The 20,661-nt window shown below is 41.7% G+C and overlaps 1 long non-coding RNA gene across 1 annotated transcript in view; it reads right to left on the reverse strand.

The window, feature by feature from the left end:
* Positions 1-547: 547 nt before the first annotated feature.
* Positions 548-20,661, reverse strand: part of LOC108948887 (uncharacterized) — a 55,495-nt gene continuing 35,381 nt past the window's right edge. Inside the window, exon 4 of the long non-coding RNA XR_011409067.1 lies at positions 548-817. This is a non-coding gene — a long non-coding RNA (uncharacterized lncRNA). The remainder of the gene's footprint in view (positions 818-20,661) is intronic.

Below are 20,661 nucleotides of genomic sequence, written 5' to 3' on the forward strand. Positions count from 1 at the left end.
TCACACATTAATCGCGTGATCTGCAATATCCACTACAACATTTAAGGCCTCTAGCCACCCCTGAAAAGTGTGGCCTAAGATGTCAAGAAGTGTAGTATTTGATCAAAGGCAATATTTTACGCCTTTAGGCTACGCTTTTACGGGGGTGGCCTAAAGACCGTAACCTTTGGCCTATGGCCACGCTTGTTACGCGTCGCCTTAGAAGCCACGCTTCAAAAGTGTGGCCAATGCGGTAAAAAAGCTACGCTTATATTTTATCTTATAGCCACGCTTTTATGACGTAAAGCTACGTGTTTGAAGCGTGGTCTTTGGTTCCTTATAGACCACGCTTTTAAAGTGTGGCTTCTAAGGCAACAATCATCAATCATAATGCCAAATTGCCAGTCCCTATGGCCAGATTTTCTAAACGTGGCAATTTTTTGTATGCTTTAAAATCATTTTTAAAATATTTATATTTGCCACAATTGTGTGGTTAAGAAATTTTAGTTGCCTACATTAAATTTTGTATTCACATTTGTTTCAAGCATATGCATTATGATCTCAAGTATTAAATAAGATAATAAGTAACAGAATAAAAATAGGTCAAATGCATATACTTGAAATAAACTTGAACAAAGAAATATAATTTGTGTAGTATTGCCCATACTAATAAAGCACTGCTTCAAGTTCACTGGCAATAAATGTTACAAAACAAAATTTATTCATATAAGTATCAATAATAATAAACACCACAATTCTTCAAAAAGTCTTCCCCATTCACTTCAATAGGTCACATTGATTTGTGGCTACCACTTCCAATTGCATCACCCGTATTTTCCTACACATTCAAAATAAAATTAAAAATTAGAAAAAAACCTACATATAGTATGCACAAAACTTTGCCTAGATTGATAACCCACAAAGTCAATATGAAAGCATATGCATAACAGTAGTATGTGTCATCCCTCCTTTTTCCCGAGGGATGAGGGGAGTTTTTTCAATTAAAGTGACATTATTCGAAATGAGATTATTTATTTAATTAGAGTCGCCACTTGAAATATTTATTATGGTGTCCCAAGTCACTGATTTATTTTAAAATCCCATATCGAGGAAATTGATGCTTATTTATGGTCTGCGAACACAGAAGACCGGGTAAGGAATTCTGTTAATCCGGGAGAAGGTGTTAGGCATTCTGGATTCCGTAATTTTAGCACGGTCGCTTCAATCATACCTGGCTTAATTGTTAATTACGTGTTTAAGAACCTATGTGCGTTTTGTCTTTTGACCACTTTTAATTATGGCATTATGGATTTATCTTTGAAACGGATCACGTGTGCGTGAATCCATTTTATTTGGGGTGCTAAAAGCATGTCACGCGTACGTATACACGATTAATCACGCGTTATTATTCTTAAGGATTGTTTGGCCAAAGTCGCGCGAACGCGTACCTTGATTTATTTTGAGAATCATAATTTTTTCATGCGAACGTGTACACAATCACGATAGTAAATTAAAAGCCCGCCTAAGTATTCTACGAATGTTTCATGAGTTGATTATTTTCCTAAGATTTTAGATTATTGGGAAAGTCCAAGAATTATGAAATTATTGATGGAAAATATGTAGTAAATTACTTATGCAAAGGCGGGCTAGCTTATTCAATTATTTAAGAAAAAGTGCTAGAATTGTTATACTGGGTTGGATGAAGTTCAGCTTATTGAGGCCCGAATTCTTCTCTTTCATTATAGTCCAAAACTAAACTATCATATGTCAACCAATCCCAACTAATTGCCAAATCTTCATGGCCCAAGACACATATACAAATAAATCACATGGCCTAATTTATTAACTAATTAACCAAATATAAACTCTAAAATTTAATCAGCAAAACTATCAAAACTCATGTCAAATCAGGATATGAACCAATAAAAATTATTCAACAAATACCACAAGCAAATACATAAACAGAGATTCATGAACAAACATAATGAAAAGATCGACCGAAAAATATAAATTGAAAGAGGCAAGAACAGACCTCAATCAGCCGCAATTTTTATTTAATATTGGAGCTCTCAAATCCAAGTACAATGAAGAGATTCGACTTAATAATTATGCTAGAGATCTGAACCAAGATCGGAGGCTTCTAAAGGCGACATCGCTGGAACCTCGAATCGGCGAACTCGAACATCACCTCACTTTAACGATGGTTTCAGAATTGATTTTGGACTGATTTTGAAGCTGTTTTCGAGCTATTTCGCAGCTGGTTTTGTTGCTCCTTTTTTGTTGGATTTTTCGAAAGAAAGAGGAAGAAATAATGACACGAGTAGAAATTCCCTTAGCGTAGAAGAAGAAAAAAATAATTTCTCTCAATTCCCTCCTCTCTTTTTGCTTTCTCCCTTTTTCCCCTCATATTTTCTCATCTATTTATAGAAAATATTTCGTAATGTTTTCAGATTTTTTTAATTATTTTATTATTTTCAACACATTCTGCTTCTTGATTCATTATTTCGAGATCTGATAGCGTTTTACGATCTGGGCATGAAGTCCGCAAGCATGTCATGTTATTAAAATCTACATTAACATAACTGAAAAGAGAATAAGAAATGTGACAAGATTAAGAAAAGAGACATTCCTGGACAATGAAAAATTAATTTTATTTGATTTAATTTTTTTAATTTTTAAATATAGAAGGGTTTACATTAGAAAGTAAGGCAATAAAAGTAAAACATCCGGATTATACCCTAAAATAATCCGGACGCAGAAATGATAGCAAGACCGGTTACCGAGACTCCCGTCTGACAAGGAACTTTCAGGTTTGGCGACCGTTTTTTGGCTTTTCTTCTGTCTCGGTAGTGGCTGCAATGGCCTTCAGTGCCAGATCAAATTTCCCATCATCATAGATCATTCCAACGACTAGCCCAGTGTTGTGAGCAGGCAACTGATTGTTCATCATATTAGAGGCCTCTTCTTCCTTAAGAACTATTGCCTTGACCTCGATGAGGTCTTCCATTGCTCTTTTAAGAGTCCAACAGTCTTCAGTATGATGTCCCACTGCTCCAGAATGGTATTCACATCTAGCATCATCTCGGTGCGAGAGGGACTTGGGGTTTGGCCAGTTCTGGGCCACTGGCTGCAGCAGACCTCGTCTGACTAGCTTTAGGAACATGCTAGAGTATGATTCACTAATAGGGGTGAACTGATTCCTTCTGGGAGGCTCTCTTGGGCAAGGATTGTATTGGGGATTATACAAAGCTTGGTAGGGATGGGCATTTCTGGGAGGTGGAGCTCGATTTTGTGTATAATGTTCTGGATGCATGTAAGGTTGCGCGTTCATCACTGCATAGGGAGGCGGTGCCACAGCATAAGCAGCATCTTGATGGGGATAATAGTGTTGTGGGACATTAGGAAGATTATATGATTGGTTGAATGACATGCGGGCCCCCTCGAGCTCGAAGACATCATGGCTCCCTCTTCCCTCCTGCTTCTGTTCATCAAACCCCCAAACCATTCATAACGACCTGTGATGTTGCCTTAAAGGCAGCATGACTCAAGATTCAGCCTGTTTTTAAATCATTTTCGATCATGTCCCCAATTTTAATAGCCTCGATGAACGGATTACCCATAGCGGATATCATATTCTGGAAGTAGTCCGCCTCTTAAGCCTGTAGGAAGACCGTAACCATTTCTACTTCGTCCATTGGAGGCTTTACCCTGGCAGCTTGCTCGCGCCATTTGACAGCATATTCACGGAAACTTTCCGCGATTTTCTTTGTCAAACTGGACATAGAGTTCTCTTTTAGATTTTTCACTCTTGCTTTCTTTATTTTTTTCGCTCTTTGTTTTTCTTTGTTATTTTTGTCACTCATTTCTTTCTTTTTCTTTCTTCTCTTTTTTCGGTTTATTTAATGGCTATGATCGAATCCGATGTGGATTGCCTACATATTATGACGCCACATGAATCAGATCTTGTGTAGTTCGGAAAGATCGGGAATAGACTAACCCATTTTTTTTTTCTTTTTTTTTATAAAGACTTTTAAATATTATTATTGTTTTGAGTTTTTTCTTTTTTTTTTGGAATTTTGAATTTTTTTTAAAAGTAGGAATTCTAAAGAAGGAAGAAAATATTTTGGATTTTGATTTGAAATTTGTTTTCTTTTTTGTTTTGTCGAATGAAAGAATTCGGAAAAGAAGGAAAATATTTTTGGATTTAGTTTTTTTTTTTTTGGATTTTATAAGGAAAGAATTCTAAAGAGGGAACTAAGGAAAGGGAAAATATTTTTGAATTTTTTGAAAATTGGGGCCGGAACCGATGAGGTTTGCCTACGTATCTCACATCCGGTGCTAATCAGACCCGCGTAGTTTGGTGAGTTTTTCAAGACCGAGGAAAAATGTCATTTTTGAAAATTCGTACTCATTTGTGACAACCTTCTAAAAATTCGGTAGGGTTTCATGATCTTTTTTTTTCTTTTTCAGGTACCAGGGTTTTCAGGAACCGGGTCAATTCTACCTCACTCTTGGTTATTTTTTTCTTAATTATTTTCTCTACTCTAGAAACCGGTCAACATGCAAGTGGAAACAAATATATGCACAAGTAGCACGTAAAATGCATCAGGATGGTCTTTATATTGGGTATACCTGTCATAAACGGACCCAACCCCTGTGTTGAGTCCCCAAAGTCAAATGTACGTGATGCAAACAAACGTTTCTACTAGGGATCCGGCATAATGCTATGTTATTCTAGGTTTAAATCTTAGGTGTGTTGTTCTAGACTTGGCTTACTCGAGCGGACAACTCGAGACGGGGAGGGGGGGGGGAGGCAACGTACCGAGAATACAAAAGCTTCACCGGCTTTGCAACTTGTCCGATCCTCGTTCTAAAATTTGGGTATGACTCTAATAGAAACGAAGCCATGCGAAGCGCATGTTCCCTAGAAGAATTAGAAGACTGAGAGAGAAGAAGGGTGTAGTAATAATTTTATATACAGTTCAAACAATATCAAAGCGGTAAAGAGCGGCATTTAGCACATTATGCTCAAACATGTGATATCAGACAATCACAAGAAAGCCAAGCATAACAGTTATTTTAAGATCGAATTCTGAACCTTGAATCTTGAACCATAGATTCTGGGTTCGATCCCCAGCAGAGCCGCCAGAGCTGTCACACCTCCTTTATCCCGAGGAATGAGGGGAGTTTTTTCAATTAAAGTGACATTATTCGAAATGGGATTATTTATTTAATTAGAGTCACCACTTGGAATATTTGTTATGGTGTCCCAAGTTTTCACGACCCAAAATCTATTAAAGGTCGTGACGGCGCCGGACACCGCTGTCAGGCAAGCCAAAATTAAATACTTAATTTGGTTCTCATTTTAATATTTTTGAATTCATATTTCCTTCAATTAAATAGTAAAAGATGGAATTTATAGAGTAAATAATAATATTTTTAACAATTTCAATACAGGACAACCCAAATTACCCCAAAACCCAGTGTCACAAGTGCATGAGCCTCAACTAGGAATGTAAAATAAAATACAACATCTGTTCGAAATACAAATTCGGACATGAGAAATATAAATACTCGGAAGGAGACTCTGCTGGCTGCGGACCCGTAACGTGGAATGCAGCTCACCTAAATTGCCACAATAACCGCGCCTCTGCGCCCACAAGGCCACTAGACATATATGCACCTGCACAAAAATGTACAGCAAGTGTAGTATGAGTACGTAAATTAACGCGCACCCAATAAGTATCTTGCCTAACCTCGAAGAAGTAGTGACGAGGGGTCGACTTCGACACTTACTATGGGCTATAAATAAAATGTCAATGGTATAATTAAGCATGGATTACGTAGAATGGCTGTAAGCTGAATATCATGAAATAAGTAAATAATTCTTTTGTTTATAAGAAATTTCTAAACTTATTTTCGTCATTTAACATTTTTGTATCTCGGGCCAATGAAAGCAATATCAATTATTATCAATTCCAAAACTATATCATGCGCAAATCATGCCGAGGTCGTACAACCCGATCCAACATAATATTTAAACTGTGCACTGCCGAGGGTCAAACGACACGAACCATAGATGCATCTATCTGCTACCGAGGCATTCGGCCTGCTCCACAAAAGATAAAACACATTAAACAGCCAATTCAAAATTTATTAAGGGGCAAATATTCCAAACATTTCAAATTCTTATTTAACGGTCAAGTAAACGAAGTTTAACTTTTTTACAATTCCTTTATCGAGTTTCTAAATATTTTAAACAATTAAATTAACAAGTAGGACGCAAACATCGCAAGTACAACATGATATGGGTCCTAAACTACCTGGACAAAAGCATAATAGTAGCTATGCACGTATTCTCGTCATCTCGTGTGTACATAGCCCCCCCACAAATAGAAACACAAAATGATTTGATTCACCTATGGGGTTAATTCCCTCTTACAAGTTTATAAAGGAGACTTACCTCACTCTGAAATTCCATAACCGGCTCCAAAGCCTTTCCAACAACTCAAACCAATGCCCATCGCTCCAACTTTACTGGAAAGGTCGAAATAATACTCATAATAATTCAATTTACGACAATTTCCAACTCCGCTCGAAAAGTCGATAAAAATCACCCTCGGCCCCACGTAGCCGGATTCAGAAAATTTTCAAAGATAATCTATACCCATAACACCACGAACTCAAATATATAATTTATTCCAAATTCCATGTCCAATATAGTGGTCAAATTCCAAAAATATAAATTTCTAGGGTTTTCTTCAAAATTCTAAATTTCCACAAATTTTCAAATCTAAATCGATATATAATCCAAGTATTTAACTTGCAATAGGTGTGAATCACTTAATACCTGAAGTGAGGCTGTTCAGGGTCTCAAACCGCTGAATGACGCGCTATAGCTCAAAATGACCTGTCGGGTCGTTATATTCTCTCCCACTTAAACATACGTTCGTCCTCGAACGTGCTAAGAACTGCTCTGGAGTTGTCCGAAAGCATTGGTCAACACCTCATGCACTTACCCGTGCTACCACAAGCCAGTTGAGCACATTAACTCGAGCCAATCTGAAGATCTTCTTCTTTATTTAGTTAAGTAAGTCTTATAGTCAAATTCCAACATCCGGAATTCTCCACCAGGCCTGTTTCTAACATATGAACACCGTATAAATCACTACACACTACACCAAACACGATTGTATACCCTTACTAAATTCTTACTATGCACCTTATAATTCACATGACCATAAAAATATCCTCCGATAACAATAGCCGCAATTCCACGAATCTGATGCCCACAATACACTTCATGAAACGTATAAGTCCTGTTCCAACTCTTGCAATGCTGCCACGATGGAAGAGATGTTCAGAAATTCATAACTAGCTGCCGAGTCAATAAATCATTGGGTTTCTTCTCTTGACAAGAACCATTACCTCATTATAAACCAAATAACGATATTTGCTCTTTAATATGCTTCATATAAATCTGATCGCACTAATCCCAGGTCCAAAAATCTCGTCTCACTCAGTACAAGTCGTTCTGGCAATAAGCCACCACAAACACTACCAAAGGTCTCATATGATGCCACCATGTTCCAACAATCCACAAACTCGAATGTGGTACATAAGGAAAAATAAACTCTGGAAAGAACTGCTCAACCCACGTGACTAATTAAACAACCACAATGATATTATGGACTTTCCTCAGAAAAAATTGAGAACTAAAATACACAATAGACGATATGGGATACTGTACTTAACATCACATTGTTGCGGCGTGCAACCCGATCCAACCATGATACCCATGGCGGCGTGCCACCCGATCCAAACAACATATCCGTGGCGGCGTGCCATCCGATCCAACCATATTCCCGTAGTGGCGTGCCACCCGATCCACATATAATAATCTAAAGAAAATACGTCGAGCCGTAACGCTTATACTCATGAAATGCCCGAATATCAACCATAAGCACGCCAAGTGCATAATACAAAATCCTGGGGAGACGGGTAACGTCATACGCTATAAAACTCAAGCATGACTAAGGTGCAATAAATGACCTTCATCTCGAGAGCCATCCTGCTCATATAACACCACAAACTATAAGGGATCTCAATACAAGTGCGAATAATCAAACCGCCTCACAACCCACATGGCACAATAGAGTCTACACGGAAGGGCCGACAATAGAAATAACATCTAAGGCCCGAAGACCCCTCCGAAAATAGCGTTATGCTGAAATGAACACATCCGGCCTGATATAGAGCCCATATTCACATTTAGATCCATCCAAAGACCTCAAGTCGATTCTGATCGTACCGCACTAGGCTAATAACCTTTCAAGGATCCACAACAACCCTTTTTCCCATGACACACAAGAACAGTCGTCAAATCCGGAACAAACTTCCACAATTCACAACCAACTGAATAGAGCGCCTTTCAAGACTAAACTCTCACATTAGCGATAGTACCAAATCTCCATACTTGGTTCCAATCTTTAATCAATCAAGTGACTACATGTCACACTTATACAATCTTCCCGTGGGATACGCTCCCACGACCTTTCGCACTAGGTAACAAGTCTGGACATCCATACCACCGGCCACAGAAATGCTGTAAAGCAAATCAAGAAGCCGTCAGTACACAAAGCCTCTTACATAGGACACCGATTTCAGGTGATGCTAAAGAGAATATCAGCTGATTCTAACCATCTAAATTCTTCCCTGATCATCCGAGCTCGTTCCATTCTTGTCAATACCGAACCACAACCTTGATCCTCAGCTTCCAATTCCCCATGCCGCTCACTGCACCTAACATGCCAATACGCGAGAGAACCAGAATTCCATAATAACCCCTAATCCACTAATAGGATAAACACTTCATCTTATAGAAACCTTTTACTTAGCTCATTTCAGAAGAACCAATGCAACACGCAACTAAATTCCCAAACCGCAAAAAATACAACCTCATGTCGTAATCTAAACTGCCATAACTCTTCCAAAAATCCCTTTGAACAACAAAGCCATACGAATCAAATACCTCCCAAATCATCCAAGTTGTGGTGGCACTCCAATCCTAAGTGTACAACCACAAACTACATGTATAACTTCACGCTGGGGAAACTGGTCGCTGCCATAACCGTGCTGATTCAACCATTACCAACTGAGCCACTTCTTCTAATTTACTCGGGACTTGCCCTAGAAATAATAATAACTCCATTCAAAACATCATGAATCCAATCCGCACTCATCCTGAGTGACCTTATTTCACGAGACTACGTTGTCTCCAAAACCCACGAACCATCTCATACCCTCCGTATGCGCATATTCGTATCTTCAACCGGTACACCCATTCTGAAAATCCCTCTATGAATCTGAAGTTATTTTCTCCCGTTCCACCAATGCCATACCGCAGACTAAAGATAACGTAGAACACTCCACGCCACTCTTCATACAACCCAAAAATCAAAGTCTACTAATATGTGCCAAGATCCGGTATCACAAGTGTGTGGGCAACTAGTAGAATATACAAAAGATGACTATCCTCCTACTATCTAAAACAGAATAGACAGATAAAAACAAAAGAGAAACTCCGGCATGCTTCTTAACGGCTCGAAAATGGCAGCTCATCGTGAAGTCTCGGTCCAAGATCAAGTATGCGCGCCGGGCGGGTAACTAGATGCACTAGCCTCAGATCCTATACAATTAAGTACAGAAGTATAGTATGAGTACATAAACAATATGTACCCAGTAAGTATCCCGCCTAACCTCGAAGAAGTAGTGACGAGGGGTCGACTTGACACTTACTAGGCCAATAATAATATAATTAAAGTATTACGCTAAGCATGGATATCATGAATGATAATGTCAGTTCAACAACAGGAAGAGATAAGTCCTTCTTTCATAATTATAACATAAACTTCAGTAATACTATTTAGCAACTTACATTTCAAGGCATTTAAGCAGAATAAATCATGGAGAATTTCCAAATAATTAGCATGCGCAATTATGCCCAGGTCGTACGGCCCGATCCAACAAATTATTTAAACCGTGCACTGCCGAGGGTTGAACGGTGCGAACCATAGATGCATCTATTTTCCCCGCTCGCGAATCATACATGCGACGCGGTCAAACATAAATTTAAGGAATTACCCCGCTCGCGACTCATACATGTGACGCGGTTACACAAAGATCTCATAAATATCTATAGCACTCTCCCATTCTTTTCAAAATACGACATTCAAATGAAAACTCCTCAATTCCAATTCCTTTTGAAACATTTAATAAGCACACTCCATCCGCCCTTCTCAAGGCAAACAATATACATAAAGAAATAACAATATCAACAAGGCATGGTGGAAGCCTAAGACTACCCGGACATAACAAGAATAGTAGCTATGTACGGACTCTTGTCACTTCATGTGTACGTGGCCCCCCACAACATCGACACATATTAATTTAGTTCACCTATGGGGTAATTTCCCTCTTACATGGTTAGAAAGGAGACTTATCTCGTCTCAAGGCCTACTTCCTAATTCAAGAACACGCTTAAACCTCCAAATTTGATGCCAAACGACTCGAAGCTAGTCAAACATTATATAAACTAATCAATCTATGCTCAAAAAATCATAATTCCACCATTTAAGTGATTACCCAACCTAAATTGCAAGATTCCTAAAATTCACCCCCGACACCGCATGCCCGGATTCTGGAAATGTTTAAAGAAAGTTGTTACCCATAACCTTAGGAACATAAATATATGATTTTTACTAAATTTCATAATGAATTTCGTGGTTAAATCTCATTTTTATCAAAAACCTAGATTTTCATCTAAACCAGTAATTTTCACTAATTTGCATGTTATAACCTACCCATAAACCATGTATATAACTCACATTTGATAGGAATTATATACCTCAACTAGTTGATGGAAATCCCCTCTCTAACCAGCTCCAAAATCGCCCCCAAGAAGAGTAAGAAGTGAGCAAAAGTGCTCAAACCCCGATTTAAAACATCACTGCCCTTCAGCGACTTCCGCACCTGCGATTCCGCTACTGCAGACAACTGGCATAGGTGCGAACCAAAGCCAGGCTGCCTCATCTCGCTTCTGCGCCCATGTGATCGCACCTGCTGCTACGCACCGGCGACAAACGACACGTATCTGTGACACTGCCCACTCCTGCGATGCCTGCCTTCGCACCTGCGCTTTCACAGGTGCGGTCCTTCTTCCACTTCTACGATGGCTGGGCAGCCTATGCTGGGACGCATCTGCGATCATGGTGCTCGCACCTGCGGCTGACCAAGCACAAGTGCGATTATGACAGCAGCTGGAGCTTTAACTTTGGCTTCCAAATTCCAACTTAGCCCGAGCGTCATCTGATTGACAATCGGGGCCCCCGGGGACCGTCCTAACGTCCCAACAAATTTGAAATCAGAAAACGGACTAGCTGAAACTCTCGGAACGCTAGAAACAACATTAAAACTAAGAATCACCCCCTAAAACCAATTGAATCAAACTTAAGAACTTCAAGTTGTTCAATTTACTTCCATTGTGCCGAAACGTACTTATACTACTCAGAATGACACCAAATTTTGCGTGCAAGTCTTAAATGACACTACGGAACTATTCCCGATCTCGGAATTCCATTTGGACCTTGATATTAAAAAACCCCGCTCCAAACCAAATTTTAAAGAACTTCTAAAATCTTCAAGAACCAACTTTCACTATTGGGCGCCAAAACGCTCCCGGGTCATCCAAAACCCAATCCGAACATACGCCCAAGTCCAAAATCATCATACGAACCTATTGGAGCTGTTAAATCCCGATTCCGAGGTCATTTACTCAAAATGTTGACCAAAGTCAAACTTGACCTTTCAAGCCAACCTTAAGGAACCAAGTGTTCCGATTCCACCCCAAACTCTTCCAAATCCTGAATCAACTATCCCCGCAAGTCATAAATCAGTAAAAGCATGTGCGGGAAGTATTATTTAGGGGAACAGGGTTCTAGAAAACAAAACGACCGGTCGGGTCATTACATCATCCACTTCTTAAACAAACGTTCGTCCTCGAACTAGTTTAGATTCATACCTGAAGTGCTGAATAAGTGTGGATGTCTACTCCGCATGTCCACCTCGGACTCCCAAGTCACCTCCTCGACTGGTTGGCCCCTCCACTGAACCTTTACCGCGGAAATCCTCTTGGACCTCAACTGGCGATCCTGCCTAGCAACAATAGCAATTGGCTCCTCCTCAAAGCCCAAGCTCTCATCTAGCTGAATAGTGCTGAAGTCTAACACATGTGACAGGTCGGCATGGTACCTCCGGAGCATAGACACGTGAAAAACTGGATGAACCCCGGATAGGCTAGGAGGTAAAGCAAGCTCATAAGCAACCTCCCCAACTCTTCAACACCTCAAATGGGCCGATAAACCTTGGGCTCAACTTGCCCTTCTTTCCGAATCTTATAATACCCTTCATCGGCGAGACTTTCAAGAGAACCTTCTCGCCTACCATAAATGACACATCACGCACCTTCTGATCTGCGTAACTCTTCTGTCTGGACTATGCTGTGCGAAAGTTGCTCCTGAATCAACTTTACCTTTTCCAAGGCATCCTTCACCAGATTAGTACCATATAACCTTGCCTCGCCTGGCTCAAACCACCCGATGGGAGAATGACATCACCGGCGATATAAAGCCTCAAATGGGGCCATCTAGATGTTGGACTGATAATTGTTGTTGTAAGCAAACTCAGCCAAAGGCAAAAACTAATCCCACTGTCCCCCAAAGTTAATCATACATTCTCTCAGCATGTCTTCCAATATCTGAACTGTTCGCTCTGACTGCTCGTCGGTCTGTGATGAAATGTTGTGCTGAGCTCTACCCGGGTCCCCAATTCAATTTTTACAGCTCTCCAAAAATGTGAAGTGAACTGAGGGCCTCTATCTAATATGATGGAAACAGGCACACCTTGCAACCGAACTATCTCCCTAATATAAACCTGGGCCAATTTTTCTGAAGTATATGTAGTCACAACCGGAATGAAGTGTGCCAACTTGGTCAATCTGTCGACAATGACCCAAACTACATCAAACCTCCACAAGGTCCATGGCAATCCAACTACGAAGTCCATAGTGATGCACTCCCATTTCCACTCAGGTATAGTCATTTATTGAAGATGGCCACTTGGCCTTTGGTGCTCATACTTGACCTTCTAGCAATTTAGACACCTAGCTACATACTCTACTATGTCTTTCTTCATTCGTCGCCACCAATAGTGTTGTCTTAGGTCACGATACATCTTCGTAGCACCTAGATAAATAGAATACCGAGAACTGTGTGCCTTCTCTAGAATCCTCTCCCCCAAGCCATCGACATTAGGAACACATAGACGACCCTGGAGTCGCAGAACACCATCATCACCAATAGAAACCCGCCTTGGCACCACCCTATAGTACCATCTCTCTAAGAACTGCCAAGTGCAGATCATCAAACTGTCGGGCCTTGATCTGCCCCATTAATGAAGACTGAGCAACAACACATGCAAGATCTCGGTTGGGCTCTAAAATACCCAACCTCACAAGTCTATTATCCAATGACTGAATGTCCAAATCTAGTGGCCTCTCCTCCACTGAAATAAATGCCAAGCTACCCATACTCTCTGCCTTCCTGCTTAAGGCATCTGCGACCATATCTGCCATGACCGGATGATAAAGAATGGTGATGTCATAATCCATCAATAACTCGAGCCATCTATGCTGCCTCAAATTGAGATCCCTTTGCTTGAACAAATGTTGTAAGCTACGATGATAAGTATAAACCTCACATGACACCCCATACAGATAGTACCTCCATATCTTAAGAGCATGAACAATCGTGGCTAACTTCAAATCAGGCACAAGATAATTCTTCTCATGGGACTTCAGCTGACGTGAAGTGTATGCAATAACTCGCCCCTCTTGCATCAATACATAACCCAAGACAGCGCGTTAAGCATCGCAATACATAGTATACTTCCCCGAACCGTTAGGCAACACTAAAATTGGTGTTGTAGTCAAGGTTGTCTTGAGCTTCTGAAAGCTCGCCTCACAATCATCGGGCCAACGAAACGGGGCACCCTTTTGGGTCAATCTAGTCAAAGGTGCTGCAATGGATGAAAATCCCTCCACAAACTGGCAATAATAGCTTGCTAACCCCAAGAAACTCCTGATCTCAGTCGCCGAAGTGGGACGAGGCCAACTCTGAACTACCTCAATCTTCTTGGGATCCACTTTAATACCCTCTCCTGATACAACATGCCCCAAGAATTCCATAGACTCTAGCCAAAACTCACATTTGGAGAACTTAGCATATAGCTCATGTTCTCGCAATGTCTGAAGTACCACTCTCAAATGCTGCTCGTGCTCCCCAGGCTATGTGAGTAAATCAAGATGTCATCAATGAAGACAATAATAAAGGAATCAATATAAAGCCTAAATACTTTGTTCATCAAATCCATGAACATTGTTGAGGCATTAGTCAAGCCTAAGGACATCACTAGAAACTCATAATGACCATATCTAGTACGGAAGGCAGTTTTCGGAACATATGAGTCCCAGATCTTCAACTAATGGTACATCGATCTCAATCGATCTTAGAAAACACCCTAGCACCCTGCAACTAGTCAAACAAATCATCGATACGCAACAACGGGTACTTGTTCTTGATGGTAACCTTGTTCAACTTGCGGTAATCAATGTACATCCGCATAGTCCCATCTTTCTTCTTCACAAATAACACTGGTGCACCCCAAGGTGATATACTTGGTCTCACAAACCCCTTTGATAACAACTCCTCTAGCTGCTCCTTTAACTCCTTTAATTCTTTCGGAGCTATACGGTATGATGGGATAGATATAGTCTGGGTGCCTGGAGCCAAATCAATACAAAAATCAATATCACGATCTGGCGGCATACCTGGAAGGTCAGAAGGAAACACATCGGCGAACTCCCGGACTACTGGAACTGAACCAAACGTCAGAGACTCTACGGTGGTGTCCCGAATATAAGCTAGATAAGCCAAACAACCCTTCTCGACCATATGTAGAGCCTTCAGAAAAGAGACGACCTGACTAGTTGTACTAACCAAGGAACCCTTCCACTCCAATCTCGGTAATTCTGGCATCGCTAAGGTAATAGTCTTGGCATGACAATCAAGGATGGCGTGGTATGGAGATAACCATTCCATGCCCAGGATGACCTCAAAGTCGGTCATATCAAGTAATAGAAGGTCTGCCCTAGTCTCGTCACTACAGAATGTGACCACATAGGACTGATAGATCCGATCCACAACCACAGAATCGCCCACAGGAGTAGACACATAAACATGAGTACCTAAGAACTCACGAGGAACATTCAGGAAATGAGCAAACAGATATAATACATATAAATAGGTAGATCATGGATCAAATAACACCGAAGCATACCTACCGCAGACAGAAATAATACATGTGATCACGGCATCTGAGGCCACTGCATCTGGTCTGGCCAAAAACACATAGAATCTAGTTGTGGCGCCACCTGACTGGCCCTTGCCTGCCTGACCTCCACCTCTAGGAAGGCCCCTACCTACCTGCCTTCCGCCTCTGGCCAGCCAGACGGCTGGTGCGGCTGCTAGAGCTGAAATCATGGGCTGCTGACCCTGTTGTACTGGCTTGACCCAAAGCCTGAGGCAGGATCTCTTCATGTGACCGGATCTCCATACTCGTAACAACCTTTCCATACCATAGACTGCTTCCCTGAAGTATGACCCTGATGGCCTGAATACCCACTAGAAGAACCCAGAATGGCTGGTGGGCGGTATAAACTCTCTGGCATGGCGCTAAAATAAGCACTGGAAGAACCCTGATGAACTGGTGGGCGATAAGAACTCTCTGGCATAGCACTAAAATAGGGTCGCGCCAGAGCACCCCGAGGAGATGGTGGTAGTGAATGTGGGCCTACCAGGCTGACCCCTCCTGATCTGACCTCTGCCCCTAGCCGGGGCACCTCTAAACTATCCAAATAACGGGCCCTCTTGTCCTGCTACATCTGATACCGCAATTCTTCCCTCTTGGAGGGTGGAATATACCTATCCAAGAAAAGTTGTGTGAACTGGTTCTGAGTCATGGGAGGAGAACCTGCTAGTCTGCCAAGAAGATAAGGTTGTCGCCATCTACGGGCCCTGACCTCTAGCTGGAAAGTAGTGAAGTCAACCCCATGAGACTCTACAACTCAGAAAACCCCATGAGACTCTACGGGCCCTGCGTTTTCTCTACAACTCAGAAAACCTCTCCTTATAGTCGGTCACTGACATCTGACCATGCTGAAGCTGCTCAAAATGATACCGCAGCTCTTCCCTCTTGGAGGGTGGAATATGCCTATCCAGGAAAAGCTGTGTGAACTGGCTCCAAGTCATGGGAGGAGAACCTACTAGTTTGCCAAGAAGATAAGATTGCCACCATCTACGAGCCCTGCCCTCCAGTTGAAAAGTAGTGAAGTCAACCCCATGAGACTCTAGTATCCTCATGTTGTGCAGTTTGTCCCTTCACCTATCAATGAAATCCTGGGCATCCTCATGACGCTCGCCCCTGAAGAGAGGAGGGTGTAACCTAGTCCATTTGTCCAATAACTTCTACGGATCGCCATCCGTAGTCAGTCTAGGCTCAGATGCAGCTGTCGCAACTGGCTGGGCTCTGCCCACGGGTAGTACACCCGGAGTCTGATATACCGCAGTTGCGTGCCCAGGAGCCTGAGCAGTAGGGGTCTGTGCTCCCCCTCCTACCTGAGATGTGGCTAGGTCCGTTGGAAATAAACCAGCCTGAGTCATGGTGTCCATGAACCGCATCATATGTCCCATGACCTCCTGAAAGCCTCGTGCTGTCATGAAATCTACCTTGGCTGGCTCTGCGGCAGGCACCACGCCCTGCTCCTCAATAATGGGATCCTCCACCAGATCCGTCGGTGGTGCTACTGGGGCAGCTCTGGGTCTCCCTCGACCCCTACCTCAGGCCGGTGCACTCCCCCGTCCTCTGCCTCGGCCTCTAGTAATGAGGGAAGCAGCTCATCCCGGGTCTGGAACATCCTCCGTACGCTTCCTCACCATCTGTGAGAGAATAAAAGGAAGAAACTTAGTATACCATCAATTGCACGATAGGAGATGAATAAAGAGTAGTTTCCTAACACCCTATAGCCTCTCGAAGATAAGTACGAATGACTTTGCACCGATTCACGAGACTCTACTAGGCATGTCCATGACTTGTGAGACCTACGTGAACCTAGTGCTCTGATACCATGTTGTCACGACCCAACAGTATGCCAGGCCGTGATGAGCCAACAGTGAACAACTTAGTGATTTCCCATTTAGCTTTACTGTTTTTAAACATTTGGTAAATAAAGGATTTTTAAGGCAAACGAATGGAAACATCTAAAAGCTGTTATAACTATTGAATTACAACCCAAAAATCAAAGTCTACTAATACGTGCCATGATTTGGTGTCACAAGTGTGTGGGCAACTAGTAGAATATACAAAAGATGACTATCCTCCTACTATCTAAAACAGAATAGATAGATAAAAATAAAAGAGAAACTATGGCATGCTGTTGAACGGCTCGGAAGAGGCAGCTCACCGTGAAGTCTCGGTACAAGATCAAGTATGCGCGCCGGGCGAGTAACTAGATGCACCATCCTCAGATCCTGTACAATTAAGTACAGAAGTGTAGTATGAGTACATAAACATTATGTACCCAGTAAGTATCCCGCCTAACCTCGAAAAAGTAGTGACGAGGGGTCGACTTGACACTTACTAGGTCAATAATAATATAATTAAACTATTATGCTAAGGATGGATATCATGAATGATACTGTCAGTTCAACAACAGGAAGAGATAAGTCCTTCTTTCATAATTATAACATAAATTTCAATAATACTATTTAGCAACTTACATTTCAAGGCATTTAAGCAGAATAAATCAGGGAGAATTTCCAAATAATTAGCACGCGCAATTATGCAGAGGTCGTACGGCCCGATCCAACAAAATATTTAAATTGTGCATTGCCGAGGGTCGAACGACGCGAACCATAGATGCATCTATTTTCCCCGCTCGCGAATCATACATGCGACGCGGTCAAACATAAATTTAAGGAATTTCCCCGCTCACGAATCATACATGCGACGCGGTTACACAAAGATCTCATAAATTTCTATAGCACTCTCACATTCTTTTCAAAATACGACATTCAAATGAAAACTTTTAGGATCCCATTATTTTTCCTCAATTCCAATTCCTTTTGAAACATTTAATAAGCACACTCTATCCGCCCTTCTCAAGGCAAACAATATACATAAAGCAATAACAATATCAACATGGCATGGTGTAAGCCTAAGACTACCCGGACATAATAAAAATAGTAGCTACGTACGGACTCTCCTCACTTTGTGTGTTTGTGGCCCCCCACAAACAACGACACATATTAATTTAGTTCACCTAGGGGTAATTTCCCTCTTACAAGGTTAGAAAGGAGACTTACCTCATCTCAAGGCCTACTTTCCAATTCAAGAACGCGCTTAAACCTCCAAATTTGACGCCAAACGACTCGAAGCTAGTCAAACATTAGATACACTAATCAATCTATGCTCAAAAGTTCATAATTCCACCATTTAAGTGATTACCCAACATAAATTGCAAGATTCCTAAAATTCACCTCCGGGCCCGCATGCCCGTATCCCGGAAATGTTTAAAAAAAGTTGTTATCCATAACCTTAGGAACATAAATATATGATTTTTACTAAATTTTATAAAGAATTTCGTGGTTAAATCTCCTTTTTATGAAAAACCTAGGTTTTCATCTAAACCCGTAATTTTCACTAATTTACATGTTATAATCAACCCATAAACCATGTATATAACTCATATTTAATAGGAATTACTTACCTCAACTAGTTGATGGAAATCCCCTCTCTAACCAGCTCCAAAATAGCCCCAAGAAGAGTAAGAAGTGAGCAAAAGTGCTCAAACCCCGATTTAAAACATCACTGCCCTTCAGCGACTTCCGCACTTGTGGTTAAATTGGCGCACCTGCAATTCCGCTTCTGCAGACAACTCGTGCAAGTGCGAACAAAATCCAGGCTACCTCATATCGCTTCTGCGCCTAGGTGATCGCAACTGCGGCCACGCATCAGTGACAAACGACGCGCATCTGCGACACTGCCCACACCTACGATGCCTGCCTTCGCACCTGCGCTTTCGCAGATGCGGTCCTTCTTCCGCTTCTCCGATGGTATGGAAGCCTATGCTGGGATGCATCTGCGATCATGGGGCTCGCACTTGTGGCTGACCAAGCGCAGGTGAGATTATGACAGCAGCTGGAGCTTCAGCTTTGGCTTCCAAATTTCAACTTGGTATGAGCCTCGTTCGATTGACACTCAGGCCCCCGGGGCCCCGTCCGAACGTACCAACAAGTTTGAAATCAGAAATCTGACTCGCTAGAACTCTCGGAATGCCCGAAACAATATTAAAACTAAGAATCACACCCTAAAACCAATTGAATCAAACTTAAGAACTTCAAGTTCTTCAATTTGCTTCCAATACGTCGAAACATACTTATACTACTCGGAATGACACCAAATTTTGCGTGCAAGTCTTAAATGACACTATGGAACTATTCCCAGTCTCTAAATTCCATTTGGACCTCGATATTACCAAAACCCACTCCAAACCAAATTTTAAAGAACTTCTAAAATCTTCAAGAACCAACTTTCACTATTGGGCGCAAAAATACTCCCGGGTCATCCAAAACCCGATCCGAACATGCGCCCAAGTCTGAAATCATCATACGAACCTATTGGAACCGACAAATCCTGATTCCGAGGTTGTTTACTCAAATTGTTGATCGAAGTCAAACTTGGCCTTTCAAGCCAACCTTAAGGAACCAAGTGTTCTGATTCCACCCCAAACTCTTCCAAATCCCGAACCAACTATCCCCGCAAGTCATAAATCAGTAAAAGCATGTATGAGAAGTATTATTTAGGGGAATGGGGTTCTAGAAAGCAAAATGACTGATCGGGTCATTGCAGAATGAGTAATAAATAGGGGAGTGTGGGCTACAACTTTTTAAAACGAGTGGCCGGGTCGTTACATCCTTCCCATCTTAAAATAATCGTTCGTCCTCGAACGAGCATAAAGACATACCTGAAGTGGTGAAAAGATGAGGCTAACAGCTGAGCATATCCTGCTCGGTCTCCCAAGTTGCCTCCTCGACCGGATGACCCCTCCACTGAAACTTCACGGAGGCAATGTCCTTTGACCTCAGCTTTCGAACCTGCCTGTCCAAAATAGCCACTGGTTCCTCAACATAAGATAGATCCTTGTACAACTGAACTGAACTGAAGTCTAACACATGAGACGGATCACCGTGATACTTCCGGAGCATGGAAACATGGAACACTGGATGAACTGTAGAGAGACGAGGTGGTAGTGCAAGTCTGTAAACTACCTTCCCAACTCTATTAAGAATCTCAAAAGGGCTAATATACCTAGGGCTCAAATTGCCATTCTTCCGGAACCTCATAACACCTTTCACAGGCAAAACCCGGAGCAAGACCCGCTCACCAACCATGAATGCAACATCACGAAACTTCCGGTCTGCATAACTCTTTTGTCTGGATTGGGTTGTG

The sequence above is a fragment of the Nicotiana tomentosiformis genome, chromosome 6, assembly GCF_000390325.3.
Source record: "Nicotiana tomentosiformis chromosome 6, ASM39032v3, whole genome shotgun sequence".
Taxonomy (NCBI): Eukaryota; Viridiplantae; Streptophyta; class Magnoliopsida; order Solanales; family Solanaceae; genus Nicotiana; species Nicotiana tomentosiformis.